Below are 13,506 nucleotides of genomic sequence, written 5' to 3'. Positions count from 1 at the left end.
TGGCTTGACGGGGACCATCGCAGTGAAATGCCCGTTGAGGTTGCAGTGGGCGCAGAAACGACAGGCGATTCCCACCGGATGATGGTATGAGCATGTCGGGCAGAGCGGGTGGGGACCTGTGTAAGCGCGCTTGGCTGGCGGCGCATTAATCACTGGAGCTTGTCGGTGGTGAGACTGCTGCTGAGCCTGTACGGCTTGCAGAGGGGCAACAGTCGTTGTCATAGCACAGTTCTTGTTGCTGGAGCTGTTGTTGTTGTGCTTCTTCTTTCTTCTTGATGACTTGGAGGGTTGAGCAGTGGTGGTGTCGACGGTCGAGGCAGTGGTGGCTTGGTGCAGAGACTTGGTATGCTTATCTCAAAAACCAGACTTCACCCGCTTGTCATTGATCTCAGCGGCAAGCAGGTAGGTCTCTTCGATCGATGATGGCTTGGCAGCATGAACGAAATCGGCAACACAATCGGGTAGAGCTCGAGTATACTTCTTGATGGCCATGTCTGACGTCTTGACTTGATCGGGACAAATGATGCTGAGCTGTTTAAAGCGTGCAGTCAAGGCAGCGTTATCTCCATCCTTCTGCTTCATATTCCAAAACTTGTCCTCCAGCTTTTGGCGTTCATGGGGAGGGCAGAATTCGTCCATCATGATGGCTTTCAGCTCCTTCCATGTCAGCTCATAAGCTGCATCATTCCCGCGTTTGTTTCGTTCGGCCGTCCACCAGTCTAGAGCTCGGGACTGGAAGACGCCTGTAGCATTGAGGGTGCAGAGATTTTCTGGACAGCCGCTTTGGCGCAGAGTGACTTCGATAGAATCGAACCATTGAAACATAGCTGTCGGGCCATCTTCTCTGGTGAATTCCTTTGGTCCGTATGCCTTGAACCGTTTAAAGCTGAAACCAGTCTTGTTGGTATCTTTAGGAGCGTCGATTCGCGACTCCTCAGATGATTTGCTGGCGTTTTCAAAGACATCGCTCACAGCTTTTGCCACACTCTTGGCAATGATAGTAGCGAGACGCCTGTCTCTCTTCTCTTGGCGGGTAAGTGGGTTCGATGTCCAGATGACGACATGGTCTGCAACAGACATCGTCGTAGGTCTCAGACACAACAATCGAATCTCACCTCACACGTCTACTACTTACTAAAGCTTAGAATCACGTTGAAACATGCATCACATAAACACAAATTCACATATTCACATAATCACAGAAACACGGAAGCACATAGAGCACGTAGAGCACAGAGACACCTAAGCACAGAAGCACATACACATTTAATCACAGAGGCAGTCAGAATACAGAAACCTATCATTCAAAGCTCGCGAGTCGTTCGTATATAGCGATCGCGTATAGTATATCGAATAGTATCGTGAAATTGTATAGCATGTCGAGTATAGTATAGTATAGCGTATATCGTAGTATAGTATTGTTTAGATTGTAACGACTTGTTAGCGTGTTGAGACAGAATAGCAATGCGAATCGTGTGTGTCGATCAAAGCGATAGCAAAAATCGAGCGAACATCAAAATTAAACACGTAAACAGGCAAGCACACTTAAAACACTTAAAATCGACGAATGATCAGAGTAGGCAGTTGCGGGTTCAGAATCGAAACATATAAAATCGAGAAAATGGATTGTCTGCAGCTACTAGACATCGACTACCCAAAGCGATTAGACTATTCGCAGTAGACTTGTCGTCACTTTTCGACTTTCGGGATCGCGTTTCTGCCTCGATTCTTGGGCATTCAATGCGTATTCCCTAGGTCATACTTGTGAGTTCAGGTCGTTGGAGTCCGTCGAGACTTTGGTGAGATGAGTAAAAGTGGGAATAAGTTGCCAAGGTTCGGGTTTCACCCCTGGCTTAGCAGTTTCTTCCTTGTTTTAGTAAAATTTGAGGAGATTATTCATCAAAATATGGATTTCACTCCTGATTTGGTATAATTCTCCTCGTTCGTTATCGAAAATAATGAGGAAATCATTAATAAATTGATAAAATCAGCATTGCCCAAACAATTTAGTCGAGAGTTTGCGGCTTTCACACCTAATCTCGACTAAATCGCTTGACTCTATTTGAAAATTCGAGTGCAGTGTTAGCAAAGAATATTAGAAATATAGCACATAAGCTTGGTCTGTTGGTTCCTAACTATAGTCTAGGTCTCTAAGACAGCGACCCGGACTAGGTCGTGTCCTGCCTAATTCCCAACGGTCTGTTCGATCGGCCGGCTTAACCGATCGGTTAGGAACTTCAGTAGTAGCCCTCAGCAGGATGTCAATCGATCGGACAGCATACTCGATCGAACAACATGCTCGATCGGGTGGCATTCCAATACGTCGAACGAATTGAAAATCGATTAAGTGTTGAAGCATAGTATCTCATGATCCGATGAGTAATGTTATCAAACGGCTCGTTCGATCGAACATCACCTCGTTCAATACTATACTTCATGAAATTGTCAAAGTGTGGGGCCACTTGCTAGCTGATCGGCTGGCCTGGTCGATCGGCTGATATGTCCGATCGGTTGGGCTGTTCGTTCGGACAGCCTAACCGTTCGGTCAGCATCCTGACCTAGTCGGCCTGTTCGTCTAACACTTGGTTGTTTTGGTTATTTGACGTTATTTCGAGGTAGTTTGACAACAAGCTAAACCATGGAACTTTCGTTCCTACTTGTTTCCTCTGCTCGGACAGGAATCACCCAAGTCTGGCCGGTAAACTATTTAGAACGGTAGTTCGATGTTTAGCCCGAAGTCGGTGAACCTCATAGATAGAATCCGAATCTTGAACCACTCATCCACTAGAATGATTGGTGAGTTGACTCAAGCTCCGTTTCTACCGGTTCGAAGGCATTGAGTGTAAAAGAGTTGAAAGAAAGTTGAAATTCCTTCTTTCAATCCTTTACATCATGTAAATGTTTAGATCTGTGATAGATCTTAGCTTGTTTATGTGGAAATCGGTTAGATCCGAGCTATTCATGGTGGATTGAGGCCAAAACATGATATTCTTGAAGAACACCATGATGACATCATCCTAGAATGCTTAGATCTTGATGATTTCACGGTTAGAAATCAAGATTTGAAAGATAGAAAGGTGTATGCGCATGTTTTGATCAAGAAAGTGCAAGATTTAGGATGAAAACTTACCGAAATTGGAAGAAATCTGAGAAAAGGAGGGGAGCACGAGCTGGTCGGTCAGAGAGTTTCCAAAAGTAGAAAGAATGACAATGACAGCCCTATTTATAGGCTCCAAAAGAGGAAAGGGTTGGCCTATCAACCAGGCATCCCGATCGGACAGCCTGCTCGATCGGACAGTCCGTCCGATCGGCTGGGCTGTTCGATCGGCTGACAGCCTGATCGTTCCACAGCCTGGTTCGAGTGTTTGGTGCGACGATTTTCGATTTTTCGATTGAAGACGATACGAGTACGGTAGAGTTTCCTATTCAAATTACTTTCAGTACCAACTACTATATCTAACATACAATCATCTATATTTCACCCTATCCTTACATTACCATTCGTCGTAATTCGATTTCGATTGCATTCGATTTTGAGTTTCGAGTTTCGATTTGAGTTTCGAGTTTCGATTTGAGTTTCGATTGGTTCGATTGATCACCACACAAAACATAAAGTAAACACGCACAGGTAACACATAAGGCGCACACACGTATAATAACAACCAAAGTTCGCGTAATTCGAGATTCGAGTTCGATGATGGTTAGATCGGTTTGATTACTGATTAGCTAACTTTATCGCATTATTACTTCCTACTATTCACAGTCGTAAATCGGTTCGCGTCGATTAAACATTCGATTACTTCGATTCATTCTGATTAACAACACTTACTCCACATAATACAAATAAAAATAAACTAATTATAGTCAATGAAGTCAAAGTTGACTTGGACTTTGACTTTGACTTTGACATTCAAAAACACTGGGTGTTACAAATTTCGTCCCGAAATTAGGCCGAAAGCTGCACAGCACCGTGAATTACCAATTTGATGCTACAAATCTTCATTTGAACAACTGCGGGTACTTGGCCTTCATGTCGCTTTCGAGTTCCCAAGTGAACTACGCGCCTCGTTTGCCTTCCTATCGGACTTTCACGATAGGGATGCGCGAGCGCCTGAGTTGCTTGGTTTGGCGATCCATGATTTCAACAGGCTTTTCCACGAAGTGTAGAGTTTCCTTTACTTGAAGGTCGTTGAGCGGTACAATCAGATCATGATCAGCTAGACATTTTCAGAGGTTCGACACATGGAAAGTTGGGTGGACGTTACTCAGTTCCTCCGGTAGTTCGAGTATGTAGGCGACTTTTCCGATCCTTTCTAGAATCTTAAAAGCTCCAACATATCGAGGTGCTAGTTTCCCTTTCTTGCCGAATCTGACCACACCCTTCCAAGGTGATACCTTTAGGAGTACGTAGTCGCCAACTTCAAATTCAAGGGGCTTGCGTCTTCTATCGGCGTAACTTTTCTGTCTGTCCCTGGCTTTCGATAAGTTGTCTCGAATCTGGAGGATTTTGTCAGTCGTTTCTTGCAATAACTCGAGACCGGTTAATTGCGAATGACCGATCTCGTGCCACACAATAGGAGAACGACATCTTCTTCCACATATAGCCTCGAATGGTGCCATTTGTATGCTGGCATGATAGCTGTTGTTGTACGAGAATTCGACTAATGGCAGGTATTTGTTCCAACTACCACCGAAGTCTATAACACAAGCGCGGAGCATGTCTTCAAGAGTACGGATCGTTCTTTCAGTCTGTCCGTCAGTTTGAGGATGGAATGTAGTACTCAGGTTAAGCGACGTACCAAGGGCCGCTTGAAACGTTTCCCACAATCGCGAAGTAAACCGAGCATCACGGTATGAAATGATCTCACGAGGCGTACCATGATTACAAATGATCTCGTCGGTGCAGATTCGGGCTAGTCGTTCTACCCTGTAGTCTTCCCGTATTGGCAAAAAGTGGGCTGATTTGGTCAGACGATCAGCTATAACCCAAATGCTGTCGTGACCAGATGGCGTGGGCGGAAGTTTGGTTATGAAATCCATAGCTATACTCTCCCACTTCCATATAGGGATTGGAGGTTGTTCGAGTAAGCCAGAAGGTCGCTGATGCTCAGCCTTGACTCTCGCACAAGTCAGGCAACTTCCAACATAGAAGGCGATATCCCGTTTCATACCCGGCCACTAGTACTTGTAACGAAGATCCTGGTACATTTTATCGGCACCGGGATGAATAGAATACCGGGATTTGTGGGCTTCGTTCATTATAATCTTTCGCAAATCGATCCTGAACATTTTATCTATATTTGATTAAAATGAAATAAAAACGTCGGTGGTTGAAACTTGATAGCGTTACCTGAACATTTGAGAAAACAGTTGGTTGGATATAATATCCATTAGATCCAAATCTTTGGCCTCCGGTTTCTAAAGTAGCACCACCGTCAACCCCAGATCTTATATACTTCAAGAACTTATCAAATTGTTCAGAATCAACATGCAGTGTAAACAACAATCACAAAAAGTATTAAATTTGTATATCTTTTTTTTATTGGGTAATTAATTAATTATTAACATGCAATACCTGAGGACCTTGTTCAACACCCTTTCTAAAGGGATCGCCAACCACACGTTTTAATGTGCGGGCCTTGGCTTTCTCTACAAACTCATCGTAGGCACATTCATGTACAAATGTATGTGATCCGACACAACAACATTGACCCTGCAAATAAAACCAAATCATGATTTTTACTGTTTACCTCTAAGATACTATACAAACTCAAGACGCCATTAAGTAAAACTGATTAAAGAACAGAGCATCATGTGCCAGATCAACAGCTTCATCAACATTGGCATCCTCACACACGATGAACGGTGATTTCCCACCAAGTTCTAACGTCACTGGTTTTAAATTGCTTTTCGCAGCCAGGCCAAGAACAAGAACGATTTGACCCGTGTTAGTGGATCCAGTGAAAGCAAGCTACATAAAGTTTAACATTGATGTATATCATAAATATGATTCAATAATCCTTGAACCAACCTTATCGACATACATATGGCTAGCAAGAGAATCACCAGCACTTGGGCCATAACCCGACACAATATTCAACACACCAGGAGTCGGATATCCGAAATTTCGGATACGGATTCGGATAGTGAATCGGATATCCAAAAATCCAATTTTTATTTAATTTTTATTTGTTTATTATTTTTTTCATATTCGGAAACAGATATTTTGGATAGTTTCGGATATCCGAATATAAGTTTTCGGATATTTTTTGGATATTTCGGATACTTTCGAATATTTTTAGGATACTTCTGATATTTTCGGATATTCCCTTTTCTCTACCATGCCCACTCATCTTGTAACCACCAAGCGGAATCGCAGCATCAAATACATCAAAACAGTTGATCCACACGGTTCCTTCTTTCAATGCTCAGGTTAATGTATTAGCAGTATCAAGATTTTGTGTAAAAACACCAGCAGCTAGTCCAAAATGAGTTGCATTTGCCCTTCGAATCACCTCATTGATATCCCTATTTTACAATAAACCAATTAATAAATGCCAACGAAAATAACAGATAATTATCAGGGATGCTTCATGTATAGCTCACTTGAATTTCAGAATTGTCTGTACTGGTCCAAAGATTTCATTTGTTGCTATTAGCATGTCATCCTGCTTGGAATTAGGAGAAGCATGTTATCTATATTTGATTAAAATGAAATAAAAACGTCGGCGGTTGAAACTTGAAAGCGTTACCTGAACATTTGAGAAAACAGTTGGTTGGATATAATATCCATTAGAGCCAAATCTTTGGCCTCCGGTTTCTAGAGTAGTACCACCGTCAACCCCAGATCTTATATACTTCAAGATCTTATCAAATTGTTCAGAATGAACCTGCAGTGTAAACAACAATCACAAAAAATATTAAATTTGTATATCTTTTTTTTTTGTTATTGGGTAATTAATTAATTATTAACATGCAATACCTGAGGACCTTGTTCAACACCCTTTCTAAATGGATTGCCAACCACACGTTTTAATGCACGGGCTTTTGCTTTCTCTACAAACTCATCTTAGACACGTTCATGTACAAATGTACGTGATCCGGCACAACAACATTGACCCTGCAAATAAAACCAAATCATGATTTTTACGGTTTACCTCTAAGATACTATACAAACTCATGACGCCATTAAGTAAACCTGATTGAAGAACAGAGCATCATGTGCCAGATCAACAACTTCATCAACATTGGCATCCTCACACAAGATAAACGGTGATTTCCCACCAACTTCTAACGTCACTGGTTTTAAATGGCTTTTCGCAGCCAGGCCAAGAACGATTTGACCCGTGTTAGTGGATCAAGTGAAAGCAAGCTACATAAAGTTTATTCAAAAAGTTTGACATTGATGTATATCATAAATATGATTCAATAATCCTTGAACCGACCTTATCGACATCCATATGGCTAGCAAGAGCAGCACCAGCACTTGGGCCATAACCCGACACAATATTCAACACACCAGGAGTGGGATATCCGAAATTTCGGATACGGATTCGGATAGTGAATCGGATATCCGAAAATCCAACTTTTTATTTAATTTTTTATTTTTATTATTTTTATTTTTTATTATTTTTTTCATATACTGAAACGGATATTTTGGATAGTTTCGGATATTCGAATATAAATTTTTGGATATTTTTTGGATATTTCGGATATTTTCGAATATCTTTCGAATACTTCGGGTATTTTCGGATATTCCCTTTTCTCTACCATGCCCACTCATCTTGTAACCACCAAGCGGAATCGCAGCATCAAATACATCAAAACAGTTGATCCACTGGGTTCCTGCTTTCAATGCTCGGGTTAATGTATTAGCAGTATCAAGATTTTGTGTAAAAACACCAGCAGCTAGTCCAAAATGAGTTGCATTTGCCCTTCGAATCACTTCATTGATATCCCTATTTTACAATAAACCAATTAATAAATGCCAACGAAAATAAAAGATAATTATCAGGGATGCTTCATGTATAGCTCACTTGATTTCAGAATTGTCTGTACTAGTCCAAAGATTTCATCTGTTGCTATTAGCATGTCATCCTGCTTGGAATATGGAGAAGCATATTATATATATTTGAATAAAATGAAATAAAAACGTAGGTGGTTGAAACTTGAAAGCGTTACCTGAACATTTGAGAAAACAGTTGGTTGGATATAATATCCATTAGAGCCAAATCTTTGGCCTCCGGTTTCTAGAGTAGCACCACCGTCAACCCAGATCTTATATACTTCAAGATCTTATCAAATTGTTCAGAATCAACCTGGAGTGTAAACAACAATCACAAATAATATAAAATTTGTATATCTTTTTTTGTTATTGGGTAATTAATTAATTATTAACATGCAATACATGAGGACCTTCTTCAACACCCTTTCTAAAGGGATCGCCAACCACACGTTTTAATGCGCGGGCCTTTACTTTCTCTACAAACTCATCGTAGACACGTTCATGTACAAATGTACGTGATCCGGCAGAACAACATTGACACTGCAAATAAAACCAAATCATGATTTTTACGGTTTACCTCTAAGATACTATACAAACTCAAGACGCCATTAAGTAAACCTGATTGAAGAACAAAGCATCATGTGCCAGATCAACAGCTTCATCAACATTGGCATCCTCACACACGATGAATGGTGATTTCCCACCAAGTTCTAACGTCACTGGTTTTAAATTGCTTTTCGCAGCCAGGCCAAGAACGATTTGACCCGTGTTAGTGGATCGAGTGAAAGCAATCTACATAAAGTTTATTCAAAAAGTTTAACATTGATGTATATCATAAATATGATTCAATAATCCTTGAACCAACCTTATCGACATCCATATGGCTAGCAAGAACAGCACCAGCACTTAGGCCATAACCCGACACAATATTCAACACACTAGGAGTTGGATATCCGAAATTTCGGATACAGATTCGGATAGTGAATCGAATATCCAAAAATCCAACTTTTTATTTAATTTTTATTTTTTTTATTATTTTTTCATATTCGGAAACAGATATTTTGGATAGTTTTGGATATCTGAATATAAGTTTTGGGATATTTTTTGGATATTTCGGATATTTTCGAATATTTTTCGGATACTTCGGTTATTTTCGGATATTCCTTTTTCTCTACCATGCCCACTCATCTTGTAACCACCAAGCGGAATCGCAGCATCAAATACATCAAAACAGTTGATCCACACGGTTCCTGCTTTCAATGCTCTGGTTAATGTATTAGCAGTATCAAGATTTTTTGTAAAAACACCAGCAGCTAGTCCAAAATGAGTTTCATTTGCCCTTCGAATCACCTCATTGATATCCCTATTTTACAATAAACCAATTAATAAATGCCAACAAAAATAAAAGATAATTATCAGGGATGCTTTATGCATAGCTCACTTGAATTTCAGAATTGTCTGTACTGGTCCAAAGATTTCATCTGTTGCTATTATTATGTCATCCTGCTTGGAATAAGGAGAAGCATATTATCTATATTTGATTAAAATGAAATAAAAACGTCGGTGGTTGAAACTTGAAAGCGTTACCTGAACATTTGAGAAAACAGTTGGTTGGATATAATATCCATTAGAGCCAAATCTTTGGCCTCGGGTTTCTAGAGTAACACCACCGTCAACCCCATATCTTATTTACTTCAAGATCTTATCAAATTGTTCAGAATCAACCTGCAGTGTAATCAACCTCCGGTTTCTAGAGCATTTTCGGTGCCGGTACCTAATTTCGATGATTTTCCGGATCGGTACTTTCCGTGTTGTTACCGGTACCGAGCTCATCCATATTTTAATGTGTTAGCACTGTAATAACTGAACTGAAAACAACCGAATTTCCAACGTGTAGGACGTGTGGATCCTATTATTATATATTAGGTTATTTAAAATCGCTTTTTTTAGGACGGAGCGACTATTCTTACCACGTCATTTTTATTTATGTTTTGATATTCGGTATCTGCTTGCCGTTGCTGACATGCGTTTTGCAGTTATTGGGTCCCCGCCGCAACGCGTGGGCGGAAAATTAACTAGTTATTATTATATATTAAAAATAGAAGCTAATGAATAGTAATTTTAATATTATAATAACTAGGTTAAAACCCCGTGTATTACACGGGTTACATAAATATAATTTCATATAATAAATAATAAAAAGATATATTTAAAAAAACTCGTATATTGTACGTACTGAATAAAAAAAATTGTCATATGTTAATAAAAATAGTCATCAAGATTTAATTTAAAAAATGAATTTTAATATTATAATAACTAGGTTAAAACCCCGTGTTTACATAAATATAATTTCATATAATAAATAATAAAAAGATATATTTAAAAAAACTCGTATATTGTACGTACTGAATAAAAAAAATTTTCATATGTTAATAAAAATAGTCATCAAGATTTAATTTAAAAAATGAACGTAGATGTACTATTTACTTATATTATAACATTTTACTTTGTTTTTTTTTATTTTGCATAAATGTAATTTTATATAATAAATAATAAATAAGATATATCTTTAAAAAAACTCGTACATTGCATGTGTTTAATAAAATATAATGTTATATGTTAACATATACAGTCGTCAAGATTTATCTTTTAAAAATGAACTTTAATGTACTATTTATTTATTATAACATTCTACTTTGTTAAATATGTATTCTTAACAATATTTTTGTTCAAAATTATTATTATTATTATTTAATATGATCACAATAAAAATAATCATTTATATTCTTATCTATTTTTTGTTTATTATTATTATTATTATTATTATTTAATATGATCATAATAAAAATAAATGTTTATCCTTATTTAAATATTTTTCTTATCTAATATTTGTGTTTAAAATTATTATTATTATTATTATTATTTAATATGAGAGATAAATAGGAAAATATGGTGAGAAAGCACCAGAGAAAGTGACACGTCTCCAGAAAAAAGATTTTCCTTTATTAGTAATAGCGGTAAGACCTGTGTTTGCACATGGGTCGTTTCTTAGAAAACCATGCATAACATATTTTAATAGAAAGTACAGTAGTCGATTCCCCAGTTTCATCTTTGCTATCTAGTAACTTACAGTCTCATCTTTGCTAGTAACTCGCTCAACCTTACTATAGCTTCTAACTCTCTTATAATTATTGGTACAACAATTGATTCCCCAGTTTCATTTGTCTGTCACCTCATATCCTACATCCAATACAAAAGGTCAACACTTCATGGCATATTAATGTACATAAAATTTGATTGAAATTCTAATAGATGATGATTTAAACATATAGTGTTTATTATGACAAATACCTGTCTGATTTTAACATAACCTTCGTGCAACAATGTGGCTGCAGCATCTGATACGCGAGGCTGACTTGTGGTTCAACAGTACTGAATATACCTTCACAAATAACAATCTAACTTAATATATCAGATGTTAAAAAATATAAAAACAGATTTTTTTCAAAGTGCATACTATCTTCTTTGGGATCTCTAGGATCATTGTTTGCATTGGCAGATGCATGAACTTTAATGATATGAGAAGCTATAATCTGCATTAAAAAATACATAAAGTTGCTTGATGAAATGTTTCCGGTTATAAATATATAATCCAAATATGAATATCAAGAAACCAACCTTGTTTTGGCTGAACATCCTAACACTGTTTTGGCTGAACATCCTAACACTGATGAAATATCTCCACAAAACACTGTTTTAACCCAATAGTGGTTTCAAACACAGTTTTATTTTCTAACATCTGTTTTAACCCAAAACACTGTTTCTAACATCTGTTTTAACCCAAAACAGTGGTTTCACTTTTTCTCCACAAAACACTGTTTTCACCCAATAGTGGTTTCAAATACTGTTTTATTTTCTAACATCTGTTTTAACCCAAAACACTGTTTCTAACATCTGTTTTAACCCAAAACAGTGGTTTCACTTTTTCTCCACAAAACACTGTTTTAACCCAACAGTGGTTTCAAATATTGTTTTATTTTCTAACATCTGTTTTAACCCAAAACACTGTTTCTAAAATCTGTTTTAACCCAAAACAGTGTTCCTAATAGATCAGAACTTCGAACCGCCTGTACAACCTATTTTTTCCTAACAAAGAAGGAAGATTTTAGTGACTTCGTAAAATCTCATCCAACCAGCAAACATACTCGAATGAAATCCAAAAATTGAAATTAATTCTTTCTAATAATACTCAGATAATCCAGATTCTTTCTCCTAAACAATGAGATAAAAGGACTCATAAAACTTCTTTCACTTGGCAGCCAAACAAAATGTTAGAACCTGAAGGTTTATTCATAGAGGATTACAATGTTTAGGGGTTGATTTGTAACGTTTTGTTTAATAGTGTTTGGGTCGATATGTTTGTTTTGGGTCTAGTAGATTTCGAGTGGGCCTATAGGGGTTTCGACCCATTTTGTTTAGTATTTAAGTAAACCTCAACTATTAGGTTGAGGTTGATCAGTTGTCTAGAACTTGAAGGCCAGCCGAAACCTGCTTGGAGTCTTGTATCTGTCACCTTCAATCAGTGAATGCAATATATCTTTGGTTTGTTTTGATTACTTATACTGTTTCGGTTATATTTTTTCTTGAATCCACTTGTGTTTGTTTTCGGCACTTACACAAGTCATTGTTTGATATCGTTGAATGATCCTAACGGGTTTTACAATTGGTATCAAAGCCAAAAAACTAATTCTTGGTTCGGTTTTGATATCATTCGGATTCAAGAAGATCTTATTGTTACTGATCTTGGTTTGCTAGTGTTTGTTTTACAGTGATTCAGTTTTGGTTGTGTTCCCTGTTTACGGATTATACAACCTTCAAACTGTTCATCGAAAATATTACTTCATAGTGCTGATTTTGGTTCGTGTGATTCCTGAATAGTGTTTGCTGATTTTTCAGAAGGTGTTGAGGATAAAAATTCAAAGATTTCAAAATCTTTGAATTTTGGAAGCTGCTGGAAATCAAGGATATTGACTATAATTATCTCACAGTTTGTTTTGCAGGATCTCAATTTGGAACCAGCTCGTCTCGACTCGCAACCAGTTATCTCGAGTTGTAAACATCTTTGATCTCGACTCGCATTCAACTTTGGTCTCGGGTTATCAACATCTTTGTCTCGACTCGCAATCAACCTTGGTCTTGGGTTGTCAGCATCTCTGTCTCGACTCGCAATCATCATTGGTCTCGAGTTCTCAACATCTTTGTCTCAACTCGCAACCTTAGTATCGACTCAACTCTTCATTGCTTCATCACTCGCAATCTCAGTCTCGAGTCGAAACGACAATCTGCAACGTACATTTGAACCGTGGACCTCAAATCTTGAACTTTGGACCTCTGGACTTAAAAATTAATTAATCAACTAAATTAATTAATCAGTTAATTGGACCAAAAATCGAGAAACAATGACTACAAATAATCTAAGTGTTGACCTGGCAGCCATGAAC

At 37.9% G+C, this 13,506-nt stretch overlaps 1 pseudogene; it reads right to left on the bottom strand.

Moving 5' to 3' along the window:
* Positions 1–5,258: 5,258 nt before the first annotated feature.
* LOC110907494 lies at positions 5,259–11,701 on the bottom strand (annotated as a pseudogene).
* Between the last annotated feature and the right edge of the window lie 1,805 nt (positions 11,702–13,506).

The sequence above is a fragment of the Helianthus annuus genome, chromosome 14 (genome assembly GCF_002127325.2).
Source record: "Helianthus annuus cultivar XRQ/B chromosome 14, HanXRQr2.0-SUNRISE, whole genome shotgun sequence".
NCBI lineage: Eukaryota > Viridiplantae > Streptophyta > Magnoliopsida > Asterales > Asteraceae > Helianthus > Helianthus annuus.
The sequence above is the reverse complement of the archived record's forward strand: the minus strand, read 5'-3'. Positions and strand labels throughout refer to the sequence as shown.